Below are 16,433 nucleotides of genomic sequence, written 5' to 3'. Positions count from 1 at the left end.
TAATCTGTTCTGTCTTGGGGACTTAACATCATTTAGACTAGCTTAGTGCCTATTTACAATTTCTCCACCAAACTTAACCCTCATTTTCCTCCAACTACCATTCCTTCTATTCTACCCTTTTCACCCCACACTGCTTTGTCTCCTAAACATAAAACACAGACATGAAATACAAACTCAATTTGCATTAACAAATTTGACCCAGTTTTGGAATGGCTACAATGTTGATATTTACCAGCCAAGAAATATTTGAGTGCCCACTGTGTGTAAGAAAGTAGACTAATCAAAATCAATGATTTTGCCCTGGCTGGTGTGGCTCAGTGGCTTGAGCACCAATTGTGAACCAAAGGGTCGCTGGTTTGATTCCCAGTCAGGGCACATGCCTGGGTTGCAGGCCAGGTCTCCAGCTGGGGGCGCAGGAGAGGCAACCACACATTGACGTTTCTCTCCCTCTCTTTCTGCCTCCCTTCCCATCTCTATAAAAATAAATGAATAAAATCTTTTTTAAAAAATCAATTTGAAATTTTCTTTTTAGAGAATTACTGCTTTTACACATGGAAAGTGAATCAGCAAGTGAATACATTAAAAGTATCCGAATGAAACCAAAAGTACTCGTGAGTTTTGAAAGAACTAGGCACCATATAAACCCCGCAGTGCACGTGGCTACCCCCAAACGTCCACACACATTTGCACACAAACGCTCCACCCACACGTAGGTACTCATCAGCAGATGGGTCCCCCCTCTGCCCCTTTCCCTGGGTCCAGCGCTAAACCCAATCTCTCTGTTCTCACCATCCCCGCCCCACCCGCGACATCTGACCCGTTTCTTACCCCACCGCCTCCCCAGCCCACCCCGTGCCTGGGCGATTTTCCTCAGGCCCCACCTGGACGGATGGATTGTTGGTCCAGAGCTGTGACTTTCTCAATCACAAATGGCGTCTACATGCATACATGTCACCTGCTCCGAAAATCACTAGCGATCCCCCTTGCCTGGCAGATGAGCCCCAGAGTCCTGGCTGCGGCCAGAACCACTCCACACTCTAGTTCACCTTCCTTGCTGGTCTCACTTCACTGGGTTCCTGACACGAACCCCACCAGTGGCTCCCAGCCTTTGTGGTGTGCACAGCCCTTTTTATCATTAAGAAAACCCTCAGACTGTTAGACTCCTACCTGAGAGATTTATTCTTTTAGTATCCATTAGTAGAGAAAAAAAATACAGTAATGAAAAGCTATTTTGAATTCAATAACACCATTTAATAAATCTTGACTTTTTAAAAATGACAACACCTACATGTATTTCGTGCTCGCACACTGTTGCGGGTTGAATTTTGTCCCCAGAGGTACCTTGTGAAGCAAGGCCTGTGTAGATGTGATCACGTTCCGACAAGGTCACACTGAAGCCAGGTGGCCCTCAGCCAATCACGGCTGGTGTTTCTGTTACAGAGGGCAAAGGGGGACCCGGGAAGACGGTGGGAAGACCCGTGGGGAAGAGGGCCGTGTGAAGAGGCACAGACAAGTTACCCAGCGGCGAGCCGAGGGGGCTCAGGATTGCTGACAACCACCAGGATACAAAAATATATGGGAACCAACTGCATTTTTATACACCAATAATGAGCTACATATCAGAAAAGGAAACTGAGAAAACAGTCCCATTCACAGTTGCTTCAAAAAAATAAAATACCTAGAAATAAATTTAACCTGGGAGGTAAAAGACCTGTATTTGGAAAATTATAAGACGCCAAAGACAGGAATTGAAGAAGATACAAATAAATGGAAGCACATATCCTGTTCAAGAACAGGAAGAATGAACACCCTTAAAATGTCCATACTACCCAAAGCATTCTATGGATTCAATGCAATTCCTCTCAAGATACCAATGGTGTATTTCACAGAACTAGAACAAATATTCCAAAAATTTACATGGAACCATAATAGACCCTGAATAGCCACCGCAATCTTGAAAAAGAAGCACAAAGCTGGAGAAATCATGCTACCTGATAGTAAACTGCACTACAAGGCCACAGTCATCAAAACAGCATGGCACTGGCATAAAGAGACACATAGATCAATGGAAGAGAATTCAGAGCCCAGAAATAAACCCACACCTTTACAGTCAATATTTGACAAAGGAGACAAAAAAAAAACATACAATGGGGTAAAGATAGTCTATTCAATAAATAGTGCTGGAATGCTATTGTTCCAACAGTCATGGGAACATAGTGTATAACAGATGAAACCAGACCACCTTCTTACACCATACGTAAGAATAAACTCAAAATGGATTAAAGAATTAAATGTTAGACTCAGAACCATAAAAATCCTAGAAGAAAACATAGGCAGTAAATCTTGGGCACTTCTCATAGCCATATGTTTCCGCTATAGCACCCTGGGGAAGGGGAGCAAAGGGACAAATAAACAAGTGGGGCCACATGGGGCTATACTGTTTGCACAGCAAAGAAAACGAACAAAGTGAAAACACAGCCCACTGAGGGGGAGAGCATGTTCTCCAATGATACATCTGATGAGTTAGTATCCAAAATTTATAAAGAACTCACAGAACTCAACACCAAAAGAGAACACAAACAATCCCATTAAAAAATGGACACAGGACCTGAATAAACACTCTACAAAGAGGACATACTACATAATGCTCGGTGTCACTAATCATCAGAGAAATGCAGATTAAACCACAGGAGAGGCCGCCTCGAACCGGCCAGAATGGCCGTCGCCAACAAATCAACAGGCGCTGGCGAGGACGTGGAGAAGAGGGCCCCTCGTTTACCGCCGGTGGGGACGCAGGCTGGGGCAGCCGCTGTGGAGAACGGTGTGGAGGGCCCTCGAAACATCGAAATTGAACTGCCTTGTGACTTGGAGATTCCTCTCCTGGATACATCTCCAAAGAAAGCCAAAACACTTATTCAAAAGAATATTTGCTGTGGAAGCAGCCCAAGTGCCCAGGAACAGTCAGAACAGTCGGGCGGATGAAAAAGCAGTGGGACATGTATACAATGGGCTATTACTTGGCCACAAAAAAAGAATGAAACCTTATTATTTGTGACAGCACGGATGAACTTACAGGGTATCGTGCTCAGTGAAATAAGTCAGTCAGAGAAAGACAAATACCATATGATTTCACTTGTATGTGGCATCTAAAGAACAATATTAACGAGCAAACCTCATAGAAACAGATTCATAGATGCAGAGAATAGACCGATGGTTGCCAGAGGGGACGGGGCTTAGGGAGCTGGGTGAGGCAGGTGCAGGAGTTAAGAAGTACAAATTGGCAGCTACAGAGTAGTCACGGGGATGTAAAGTAACAGCACAGGGAATATGGCCAATAATACTGTAGCAACTATGTGCAGTGCCAAGTGGGTACTGGAAATATTGGGGGGAAATGCCTCTGTAATGCTTGTGATTGTCTAACCACTATGCTGTTCACCTGAAACTAATACAACATATTGATTGCCAAGTGTAGTCAACAGGAATAAAATAGGAAAAAATGCCCCGTATATAACGTATTTATGAATCACTGTCAATAATCTAGGGGTCCCCAGTGTGGGAAACAATGCTTCTGCCAACCTGAACTACTCTGTTCCCCATCAAAACCCTGTGCCTTCCTGCTGGGGTACCTCTCTGGGGTCCTTCCTTTGCCCACAGCACTGTCCCCTCATGTCCGCTGTGAAGTTCCTGCCAGTGTAAGTGCCACCTTTAAGACTGTGGACAGCATCTCTCCTAGATGGGCAGGACCTCCACTTTGTACCCATTTCCAGCACACAGAAATGTGTGTTGGCTTTTTTTTTTCCAGGGAAAATACTTTGACAAATTTTCACTTAAATAAATTAATAGTTTTCACCTTCTTTGCCTCATCTGCCAGCAGTAAGAAGTTCACAAGACAATATATGTAGTCACACTCCATTCACTGAGATTATTTTTTTCTTTTTTTTAAATTTTATTGAATCATTATTCAGGTACAGTTTTGTGTCCTTTACTCCCATCCCAGCCCACCCACCCAGCCCTCCCCACCTCCCTCCCATTTCCACCCGCCCCTAGTTTTTGTCCCTGTGTCCTTCATACTTGTTCCTGTAAACCCTTCCCATTCTCCCCTGAAATTCCCTCCCCTCTCCCCTCTGGTCACTGAAAATTATTTTTAAAAGGCTATGCAAATACCGTTTTCATTGACCAGTAAGTGTTTGTGTTCTGCACAAGGACACCCGCTGAACTGTAATGCCGTTGCATTTGGTGTACGCGTGTGAGACAAAGAAGAGTTTGTTACAGGTGGAAGTTTACGGTTGATTATTGTTCACCGTTACAGCTGTCATATGTATCTCTCATCAGCCCTTCGCTCTCGCCTGTATCTCCGCACCTTCAAGTAGGATATTACTGTTTGCACCTTTCAGATGAGCCGGCAAGGATGAGCAGAGGTTGTCGAACTTGAGGGAAGTCATACTTTCGGGAAGCCATAAAATTAGGGTGTGACCCCAGTTATGTCGTTACCCCCCTGGGCCTACTTGGGAACCCAGACGAAGGCCTTTATTTCGTTTCTACCAGAGACCCCAGATGAGAGAGAACGAGACTGGGAAAGGCATTTTGTCAGCATATTTCTGCGCGTTTTGGTGAAAGCTGCCACCCGTGGAGGGTGTCGAGAGTCAGCGCATCCCCGTGCCCGTAAAGGTTCAGAAAACTCCATTAGCCTTTGTGTTTCTGGGGAATCATTTTAATTGTAGACAAAAATTACCTGGAATAAATACATTATTTTTAATTACATTCATTAAGATTAAGCAAAATTCAATTTCATAGTTCCATTGATATATCACTCCTTATTATGCTTCTCTGGCAAATATTTTGTAATGTGTCTAACCATTAATCTAGTGCCTATTGAGGGTATTATCGTTATGCGTCTATATAATTGTAATGAAAAAGCCCGTACTCTGGGTAAGAAAGGTAAGAGAACGTTATGAGGAGACGTGCAAGTGTCGTTTGGAACAGTCATCTCGTTAACGGAGTCTCTTCCGAGTAAGAGGGAGCACCTATACCAAAATGTAGCCCGACTCGGTGGAGGGGGCGGTCTGGGCCTCGCACTGCGCGTAAGCTATGGGTGCGGGGCGTCCCACCTTTTGGCACCTCTGGGCCACACCTTAAATACACTGCGACACGTAATCACAAAAGAACCTCACGTTTCAAGTACATTTGCGATTTTGTGTTGGGCCGCATTCACGGCCATCCTGGGTCACGTGTGGGCTGCAGGCCGGGGTTGGACAGCCCCGGGAGAGCCTGCCTCTACCAGCTCCAGTAGCCGGGAGTTAGCCAGCGCAAAGGGGCTTGAAATAACCCCCTCACTGATCCGCGAGCACGTGGTACGGGGAGGCAGTCTGAGGTTTCCTCTTTGATTTCCCAGCGCGGTGGAGTATCTCCCGGCACTCCCCCGGCTGGAGGGCCGGGGTCAGACAGGGGAGGTGAGGCGCAAGAGAGTATCTGTGTGGTGCCTTCTAACTGAGAGTGGAATCTTACCCATTTTGAGGTGTACATTCCGTACAGTCTTTTAGCGGTCAGTGTGAAAGTGAGTTTTACATAATGCACCAGCACCGACAACCCAAGGGTTACAGGAAACCGTGGGGGATCAAGGTGCGTAATCTCACGGAGTTTTTGTGTGTCTGTTATGTGCACACACACATGTGTACACAAAACTTTATCTCTGTTTGGCCATCTGAGCCGTGAGAATTAGACAGGATGCCAGGTGTCGGCCTTGGCTTTATCAGTGGTTTCCTTGTTTTTCATTAAAACAGGCTCAGCCTGATTTCTGCTGCAGCGGCAAGAAGACGTAACTCAGCGTGTCTCGGGCCTGTTTGCGCTCAGTGGAGCCTATTAAGGCGGTTTCCACGTGACTTGCCCTCATAATTCACACCATGGTGTTGTTTTCGTAAGCACGGCAGAAAACTCACATGGTTATATTACAAAATGAGACATTTCTCCCAAACAGGTCATTGTTTCTGCTCTACCATTCCCATCCGAATCTCAAATAACCCTTTCAATATGGTGTAGTGGCTAAAAGAATGGTTTTCAAATCAGATAGAATAGGTTCAAATCCAGTCATATTGCCCATAAACCAATTTCTTCACCTGTTAAATACAGGGTCTGGCACAAATAACTCCCCTTTTTATTACAAAATCTTTTATTACAAAACCAAGCAGGAAATTCTGTAACATAAGAATATCACACTCAAGCACACCACATGACATTTTAGGTGAAATGTTCAAATTAAACCTATAAATCATCACAGCCATGTTATTACCCTGCCAACCACACTCAAGCAAGTGTTACTTCTGCTGGACCCTGTACAAGTGCCTCAGATGTACTGCTTAGAAGATTTAAAGACATTAACATGTAAAATATCTAGAGCAATTCCTGGAACAGGTATTCAATAGATGACAGAAGCTGTGATTATACGCTAACACAAAAAGAAAACTTGGTGGAATTTTCCCATTTTATAATTAAATGTACTAATATCCACTTTTTCATTTTCATTCATTGAGCTCACTTTCCCTTCTTCAAAGAACAAATTAGACAGCATTTTTTCTTCTTTAGTTTTTTAAAATAAATAGCCCTATATATATAATATATATACATTTATATATATACAGTCTATCTTTGTGCACCTCGTCAGAATCTTAACAATTTCCTTTCCTGTCTCAAACTTGAATGTTTTATTTCTAAGTACATGGAACCAAATTAGCACTATGCCTCTCCTTGGTTTTTCTTAGTCGTAGAGAGAGAAGGCATATTATGAGCTAGGAGTTTTTCTCTTCCTGAGACTTTACAAAAATAAAAAAGCTAAAAGAATAAGCAAGTGATAACAATGAAATCGTGTAACTTTCGAACCCACGGAAGCGAAGTCTACAAACCCACTGTGCGTGAGAGTTCAGACCAGACCCTCGCCCTGTCTTCTCAGTGTGCGACTGCCCCCACTCGTCTTTCTCCCTGACTCATCCTGTCACTGCCGTCGTTGTGAACGAAGTTCCCAACGGTAAGTTCACGCTGAGACAGGACATTTTGCCTGCTTGTCTTCTTCAAAGAAACGGTGGGCATTCACAAAATTAACTTTTCCAAATTACCTGTTAGGCATGTGTGATTAACCTTGAAGTTGGCTCTCAGGAATCCACACACGGGTGGCAACCTTCGTATGCCCCACGTGAAATAAATGAAAGGAATTCTACACTTCAAACATTGTGTGTCTGTTAAATACTACAACATAAATAGCCTGTTGAACAAGGAGAGAAAACCTGAGAGAAGTTCAACTTGAAAGAATCAAAACTTGAAGGGAGATACATTGAATTCATGTATCTGGTAAGTAGTTTTCATTCATTGGAAACATAATATGACTAATAGTTATTAAAAAGCCTATGAGAGAATGAACATTTTTTTGTCACTGCAAGAATCCATTGTGTGTATTATACAAGCTGTGACTATTATAAAGACGCAGGAAATACAGCAATGAGCTAGATAAGGTGCCTGGCATGTGGCACTTATGTCCTAATGAGGACACAGGCAATATATTTGTAAAATGTATGTAAACAGGAAGATTTCAGAAGGTGATGGTTTTCATGGTAATCACTTTTATGGAAAAATTTGGAGGTATAATCATCTATCAAGTGTTTTTTCTCACTACACAGCTCCTTGACAGCTGAATTATATCTTTCTCACAGATAAATTCTTCAGCAATACATTGTGATTGTTGACTGATACCTGGTTAGTACTCAATAAATGTTTGGGTGACGGAAAGAAAGAAAAGGCAGAGATTTTAACAGTTCGATACATCCCCCCCAAAAATGATAAATCCAACAATTTAATACAAATACATTTGCCTATTTCAACTACTAATAAAAGAAGAACAAAGACTTTTTAAATCAGAACACAATCATTCCAAGACTCTTCAGTTTCTTAAAATGTGAATTTTGAGGAAGTTAACTTCCTCAAAACTAGCTTTCAAATGATTGAATCGTCACTGTTCAGTATTCAGTAAGCTGTGCGGCTTCTTGGGGTCTCAGTGTTCTCACCAACAGAACGGGAATGAGGGATGCACTGCCTAATGGAACCATGGGGAGCACGAGCGAGGCCAGTGCGCCCTGTCACGAGGACGCAGTGGTGCAGAGGAGGCGACGGCGGGAGTTCCGCGGCCATGGCCTCCTGCGCCCCCCCCATCTGTGCGCAGGAAGGCCTTCCCAAGCCAGTGCTGCGGACTCATTACCAGTACATATTAATGTTTTTTTTAAAATCAGTAAACTTTTGAAAGGTAATTATACTTCAAAAGTTAAGATGTAAGGAGATTCTAATACACAGATTTGCACTCGTCCTTCAGGTCGGTGCTCACACTCTTTAACTCCCTGGAGACTGTGGTATCCTTTTTCCGCCTTCCTGTAGAAACACACATAATATCAAATCCAAATGACAGTACTCAACAAATAGTTCGCTGGTGGTTTTATTCTTCAAAGCATGCAGAAAAATACACAAGTGAAAAAATTTCTTCGAAAAACTGTAGTACGTAGGAATCCTATAGCTATGTTTGGAAAGATAAAATTCCTTTACAATTTTGTGCTGGTTTTTTTTTTTACTTTTGCCATCAACTTCAGTTTGATTGAAGAACTTCAACTCATCATTTTTTTCTTGTATTTTGCTAATATTGAGAAATGGTGGCCCACTGTGCCATATTTTAAATTAATAGGTGCAAACAAAAAATATTTAATCATGGTCATTAATTTTCCACATTTTGGGGGTTTCTGTGACGAAGTAGAAACACGCCTGTCTTTTGACTGCATCGACTTCGCACCACAAGCATCACAGCAAAGACAACAAAGTGCCTCTTGAATGTTGTCCTCGTGCCCGTGCTCTGGACTCGTGTGCCACACTCACGCGTGCAAACCCACTGTTAACTGACAGCGAGGTCGTCACGCGTCTGCGTGGGGACCTGCACCATCGGCCAGTGAGGCTGCTCTCCCTGGTGCTGAGACTGCTCCGAGTCCTTCCTGGGGTCGGGGTGACAGTTTCTCTTAGACACGGCCTTCTCCCTGGAATTAGCATCGGATCAATAGTCACGCCTTAGAGAAGTGTTAAATTTCATACATCAACACCTGGATGAACGATTGTAAGATCAAAATGTAATATCCTACTTATTCTTATCAAATTATTAGAAAATAACAAATTTTAGTACATAGAACACTGAGAAGTCCATAAATTTTCCAGCTATGAAAACTTAGTGCTACCCACCACAAATGTGACTCTGTTCGTGCTAACTAGCATTTGAGTCAATGTGTCAGAACTAAAGGGTCAGTTTTAAAAATAAATACCGGCAATCAAGTTCCTTAACTGTGCTGTACCCCGACTCGATTGCATGGAGTTAGCAATTATTCAGTGTTTATGATCGGATAAAACTACTAATTGGTTGAGTATCATCGACCTTTTTTTATGCATCACACACCCCCCCACACACACGATACTTTTAGGGAAGGTATTAATGTACAAAAAGAAAGCATGCACACACAGAGGTCAGGTTATATTTGTGATCTTGTTAGTCAAGAATGCAAAATGGGCCTGGCTGGCGTAGCTCAGTGGATTGAGCGCGGGCTGTGAACCAAAGCATCACAGGTTCGATTCCCAGTCAGGGCACATGCCTGGGTTGCAGGCCACATCCCCATGGGGGCCACATGAGAGGCAACCGCACATTGATGTTTCTCTCTCTCTCTTGCTCCCTCCCTTCCCCCTCTCTAAAAATAAATAAATAAAATCTTTTAAAAAATGCAAAACGGCACGGCGACGTTGGTCAGGAGCAGATGTTGCGTGTCCCAGCACAGCGTCCCTCGGCCCCCGAAGACCCCAAGTGGCCGCGCAGATGCAGATGACACCATCAGAGCAAGACAGGGTCTCCCTCGTTCTGTACTGCCCCGGCCTCCCTGCGCCGGTGAGCAGCCTCTGCTCTGGGCCTACCTGCCCAAGGGGAACTCACACCCACCAACGAGAAAGCTCTTTAGTTCCGACTTCAGACCCCAAACCAGTTTGTCTGGGCCACTCAAGTGGAGTAGTGCCTGTATTTTGCGACTGAGTAGATGAATCTATTCTGCTATGTAACAAGACATGCCTTTGCTATATAAGCACCGTTTCCAGAGCCAGCTTCTCCTCCTATATCCCCCATCGCTGATCGGTACCGTCGACCCCTCTAACCTGCTTCTGCACTAAACACGGACCCCCCGAGCCTGCACAGCCAGGGCGGGGGGGGGGCAGCTGCAGAGGCTGGGTATGCCCCCAGGCTCCCTCTCACCGCAGGGGCTGTGTTCCCTGTGATGGAACACGGGCTCTGAACGTCCACTGGACTCATTTCTCTCTGAAAGTAAAGCCAGGGACCAGGGGGGACAGCAAACGAGCAAGTTCCTCCCGAGGACGGGGCCAGAGGCGGCACCAGGAACCGTACTGCATCTCCAGGGCAGGGCCTGGGCGGGTGTGATGGTCTCCGGGTTTTATAATTAGTAAAACCTGGGGTGTCTGTATGGTTTCTAGCCTTTCCTTTCCCCAGGGGATTATTACAAGCATCCTATGTGTACTGTGTGGTTGTTACAGATGGTTGAATATGCAGGAAGGCTGAGAACTTTTTCCTTAATTTATAAAGAGACACCTCTGGGCTTTATAGCAGGACTGCATATTGCTGTGAAAGGAGTAAAAGTATCCTGTGTTTGGAGGAAGGGTAGGTGTGACAGACAGCCAGGTGTCTGATACTATCTATTCTCCCCTTTCTTTATTGTAATTGAACCCCAGTTTTTAGGACAGGGGGTGTTTCCTGGCCATTCAGGATACAGGTTACACTTCTGAGTCTCCTTGGGATTACTCTGCCAAGAGACTAGACAATTGCTTCTAAGACAAGCCGTCCCCAGTGGTTGGTGGGTGAGGTGGCAAGCCCTCGTGAGCTGCCAGATGAGGGCCACACCTCAGTCACAGGGGCGGGGAGGGGGGGTGTGGAGGCACAAGGCAGAGCCTGGTGCTCTGATGATGCCATGCAGCAGAACCGAAGCACCAGCCTGGACTTTTAAAGTGAAACCCAGACTAACTCCCATGCCGAGAACTTACTTTTAATGTGCACATCTAACACAGCGGCCGAAACTCTATCTCAGCTGGTACGACCGACTGCACGAAGCCTTCTGTGAAAAGTGGCAGAAGTCCCTGGAAAGGCTCTCACAGAGAGACCTCTCCGATTAAGCTTCCCTTTCCTTGCAGGGAGGAAGGATTGTTCCAGATTTAGGGTAAAACTAGGAAACTGGGAACACGTAATCACTTACCTCTCAGTTGACAAGCTCGTTTATTTTAAAAAATGACTTCTTTCCCAGGGGTGCCTGATTGTTAAAGAAGTGTGTGGAGACACGCTCCTTCCCGTTCACCGAGCTTGGTGCAACGAGGGCAGCAGCCCAGTGCGACTCTCACGGACGGACATGGAGGAGCGAAGAACTCAGCCTGTAGGGAGAGCCTGCGCATGCTCTCTCTCTGTCTCTCTACTGTTGCATTCTTCTGGGAGCAACACAAGATTTATAGAAATGAGGGGTGGTCGCCTATGAGGTGATATTGAGAGAGACTGTAAAGTTTTGAGTAATTTCTGGCTCTCTTAATTTCTCACTGTGATTCTATCTAAACTGCTTGTGTAGTAGTACTAGTTTCTAAGCAGTGGGCGTGAGTATTGTTCCTGGTTGATTCAGTCACCCTTATTGAGCACCTACAGTATGCAGGACACAGTGCTGGGGTTGAAGATTCAAAGGTGAGCAACCCAGCCTTTCGCATCAAGAAGCTCACAGTCCAATGGGGGAAACCGAACATAAATCATTACAAAACCGTGTGTGATAAGTAACATACTCTAGTCTGATGGAAGCCGGCGCAGACTCACGGGAGCGTGAACAAGTAGACCTGGTCAGACCGAGGTGGACACGGGTAGGAAGTCTTCTTAAAGGAAAAGGTGTCTGCACTGGGTCTTGAAGAATGAGTGGGTGTCATCCATGTGACGGAGGCACGTGGGCGAAGGCAGTGTCCGAGAGAACACGGCATGGTCGATGACCTGCACGCAGCTGGCACAGCTCGAGAACAGGGTGTCTGGGGAGGGGCTTGAGATACGAAGCCGGGGGAGGCTGAAGAACCCGGGCTAGGAAGAGCTTCTGCATCCCGTTGAAGAGCACGGACTTTTGCCTTGATTCCAGTGAAGAACTGCTGAGCTGTTTTTGCAAGGAATCGGTATGCTCCGATAGTCATTTTAGAAAATCGTCTGGCCCCGGTGAGCAGCTGCGTTGGGAGGTGCCGGCCCGGAGGCCGGCAGAGCAGGTGGGAGACGACAGACAGGTCTCATGAGAGCAGAGGCGGACGCAGAGGAAGGACAGCGCAGTAGGGACTGGTGTTGCCAAAGTCAAGAAAAAAAGTGGTTTTAAGGGGAGGGGTCAACATTGTCATGCTGCAGAAAAGTCACAGGAAAAGGCGCTGGGACATTTCCATTGAGCCCGGCAAAGGAGCGGGCCTCTGTTCGGCAGAAGGAAAGGTGTGAACGCCAGCAGTGGGGTCGGGAGGAGACGGTGACCGTCAGCGCGGAGGGCAAGCGTCTGAAGGGTCTCCTGACTGTGAAAGGAAGAGCGAAAGTTAGAGGTGGGCACGCCTTAGGATGGCAGAGACCCGAGCCTGTTTGCACGTGCTAAACGGAAGGACCGAGAGAGAAGAGTAAGCCTGAAGTGTTGGAAAAGGAGGAGCAACCAGAAGGTGTGGCCGGCAGGAATGGCACCCAAAGCACAGCCAAAGGACTCGCCCCGGGCACGAGGGGGAGGACAGTGACAGGTGAGGAGTCGGAGAGAAGCAGAGGAGGTATGTGTGTCTGTAGGGGTGGGGGCAAGTAACTGAAGGCAGTTTTGTTTCCTGTGTCTGTGGCGTGTTGTTCTGAGGTCTTCTCCTTTCACCTGAAGGTGGAAGACCAGGTGGTCCTCTGGGACCCAAGGAGCATGCGCTGGAACCGGGAGCCTGAGAGAGAAGAGAGAAGGGGGTGTGAGAGGAAGCAAACCAGCATCACATGGAGCGATCGTCGTCCTTCCTGGGGGTGCTGCTGGGAGCAGAGGCTGCACATTTGCGGGAGCGCCAGCTTCGGGTTCGCGGGGCTGTCTCCAGCACTGCCGGCAGCCGGGGCGTGGGCGGGGAGAGGCTGCGGTGGCGCTGGTGCAGAAGCAGGACCTCCTGGGCGTTCATGTCCGACGAGAAGGAAGTTTAAGTATACCAGCCTGAGTTTGGTTGTATCGTATCACACATCACGGGGTTCAGTCAAATCACAAAGTCAAGAGAGGGACAACTGATGAATCTGGAAAAGACCTAACAGGCCTGGATCAATCTGAAGTCAGAAAACAGGTAAAAGAGACACAAGAAGTAAGACATTTTAAACAATTAAAACAGGAACCAGAGAATAAGGATATTGAAACTTGGGATTTTTCAATCAGGACACTTGAGAACACTAAAAATGTCCGGGGCACAGGCTGTGGAAGTTTGAATACAAAAGGAAGTGCAGGCGGTCAAGGCTGAGGCAGCGAAGAATGTGCGAGGTCGGAGGTCAGAAGGTCCGCCAAAGGGGCCCGGAGGGGAGGCCGAGTGAGACAGAGACAGGGCCTGGGTGGAGAGGACGTTTTGGAAGTTAATGTGGAGGCTGCTGTCGAAAGATGATGTGGATGAATGGAAAGATGCTGAAAGAAGGAGATTTTTTTTTTTTTACTCGGGTACAGGAGCCATGATCTGGAACAGGCACCATGAAGCTAAAAACACACAAACCCACTTCCCAGTCCCGTGGGCCCCTGGTTTTGGGAAAGCGGCCAGTCTCCGCCAGAATGTGTTTCAAGGGAAGCGGTGTCTTCGCAGAGAAAGTTGAATTCTTAATTAAAGCAGAGACAGGTGTGAATGTCCCCCAGCGAGGTTTCTAGAATTCACAGCGGAGAGGCTTGGGAGGGAAGGAAGCTCAACTCAGAAGTCAAGTCAGCACGGGCACGGACACATGTGGGGACCAGAGAGCAGGGAGGCCAGTGACTGAAGGTCCCCCCCCAGATGACATCATTCTGCAGTTGCCTGTCGTGCTCCCTTGGAGTTCTTACAGAGATGCAACTAAAGGGCTCTCCCCACCCCCGCAAAAAACCCTAGTCACGGCCTACAGGGTCCAGAACACTCATTTCTAAGATCCTGCCTGCAAGAAGTGATTCTTTGACTGCGGGCAGGGGACTGACTGTAAATAACAACAAAACTGTCTCCGACGTTATTGTGAGGAATGAAATCATTCCGCCCTGAACAGGAGTACAATCTTTTCTACAAAGGGAACGGACAAATGTCGATTTTAGGGCTAGCCTTAAAAGTCAGAACGGCCTCTCCATAACACCGGCCGTTTTCGGCGGAAATCAAACGCCACCTTCGGGGCGCGCGCCTCCCGAGAGATCAGTGAAACCAAGGAGGAAGCCGACGACGTCTGTGCTTCAGCAAAGACCTGGGACGTCTGACGGGCCCCGTGGGGCCGAAGCACTAGTTAAAGGCTCCAAAGCAGAGTTAAGTGCTGTGTAGATGCCAAAAGTCTCAGGAGATCTTCACGGAAAGAAATAGGAAAGGTGGAGATAAATTCAGGGACTCGCTGCCGGGCTAGACCGGAACTTCCAGAAGACGACGGGAATGGCATGTCACACGAGGAGGAAAGAAAGAGCATATCAGCACTCTTTGCAAAAAAGAACATGGAAACATGTTGAAGACGGACCTTAAAAACACGTACGTGAATGCAATTTTAAAAGAAATACTTCTTTGATATTTTTTTAAAAAATCAACCTGTAATCCTACTCTCATGCCTGCCAAACCCCGTGACAAGCACTCATTTCAAAAGTTATTGTTGTTGTCGTTAAAGAAAGACAACTGTTTAAGCTCAGCTAAATTAGGAGAAAATATTTTCACATTTAATTTGACGAAGCGCTCAAATCTCCTTTTGAATATGTATTCGTGATCTGAGGTTGCTGTTTGTAGGCCCCTGATTCTAATGATTTCTTTTGTTTTTTCCTCCTCAACCAAGGACATTTTTTTCCTTCATTGCTTTAGAGAGAGAGAGGAAGGGAGAGAAAAACATCGATGCATGAGAGAAGTATCAGTCGGTTGCCTCCTGTACATGTCCAGACCGGGCATCGAACCCACAACCCAGGCACGTGCCCTGGGTGGGAGTCGAACCCTCAACCTTTTGATTAGGGGGTGATGCTCCAACCAACGGAGCCACCCACCCGGGGCCCTGATGACTTCTGCACACAGCCTCCCGACACCTGCCATGCGCCGCAGTGCACACACACTGCGGGTGGCTCCCCTAGAAGCCACCACGTCTCAGCATCCCCCCGTCCCCCTCCGTGGGTCGTAAACCAGAGCCCTCCTTTGTTCGAGTCCTTAAAGAAGAAATACTGCTTACTTAAAGTGAAAGACTGGCTTAAAAGGAATCCTTTTGTCGCCGTAAATGGTCTCACCCTAGCAACTCGAAAAGTGTGAAGGAATTTAACACAGTTTAAGAGCGGGTGGCACAGTTTGAGCCCAGACTTAACTAGGCAATTTACAAACTGTGCGCTCGGCATGCTGCGGCGCCGGTCCCGTCCTCCCGGTGGCAGCCACGATCCCCGATCCCGCCGCTCGCGGTTCTTGCCGCCGTTCCCTCCGCCTCCTATTCCTGAAGGGCCGGTCCTCGAACCTGCAGGAGCGTCAGGCCTGTTTCCTGTTCGCCTTCACCTGCAGCACTAAATAAGAGGAAGTCCCCGACAAAGAGATTCTAGAGAGAACCCAGTCTAACGTCTTGGAAGATGTAATCACAGCAGGTCGGCCGGGAGCAGGAAAGACAGCAGGATGCTGGGGTCTTCGCCTCAGGAGTGGTTAGAATGAGGAAACTGCAGAGGGAAAAAAACACAAGGCCGTGGGAACTCGCCGCATCAGTCTGTGCTTCTCCGTAGGCAAACCCAAAGGTTTTCGCAAAGGTCCTTTGCACCATCTTCTCTGTTCCTTGGCAATGACCTGCTTTGCTTATTGAGCCAGCAAGTACTTCTCAGGGGCCCGCTTGTTCTTGGCACGAGGGATCTAGCGGTGCACAAGACAGAGAAGTTCAAATACGCAATGCTGTGTTGCTACCTACAGTGACCATGCTTTATATTGTGTCCCCAGGGCTTATAACTGGAAGCTGGTACCTGCTGACCACCTTAACCCATTTTGCCCAACCCCCTTGCCCACCTCTGGCTACCACCAGTTCGTTCTCTGTGTCTGTGAGTTTGTTTTATTTTAGATTCCAGGTATAAGTGAGGTCATACAGTGTTTGTCTTTCTCTGTCTGACTCACGTTACTTAGCATCAGGCCCTCAAGGTCCGTCCATGCTGCCACAAATGGCAGGATTTCCTTCTTTTTTA

This window comes from Phyllostomus hastatus, unplaced genomic scaffold (assembly GCF_019186645.2).
Source record: "Phyllostomus hastatus isolate PE091 unplaced genomic scaffold, TTU_PhHast_1.1 phas_contig_29, whole genome shotgun sequence".
Classification (NCBI taxonomy): domain Eukaryota; kingdom Metazoa; phylum Chordata; class Mammalia; order Chiroptera; family Phyllostomidae; genus Phyllostomus; species Phyllostomus hastatus.
This window is presented reverse-complemented; position numbering follows the sequence as displayed.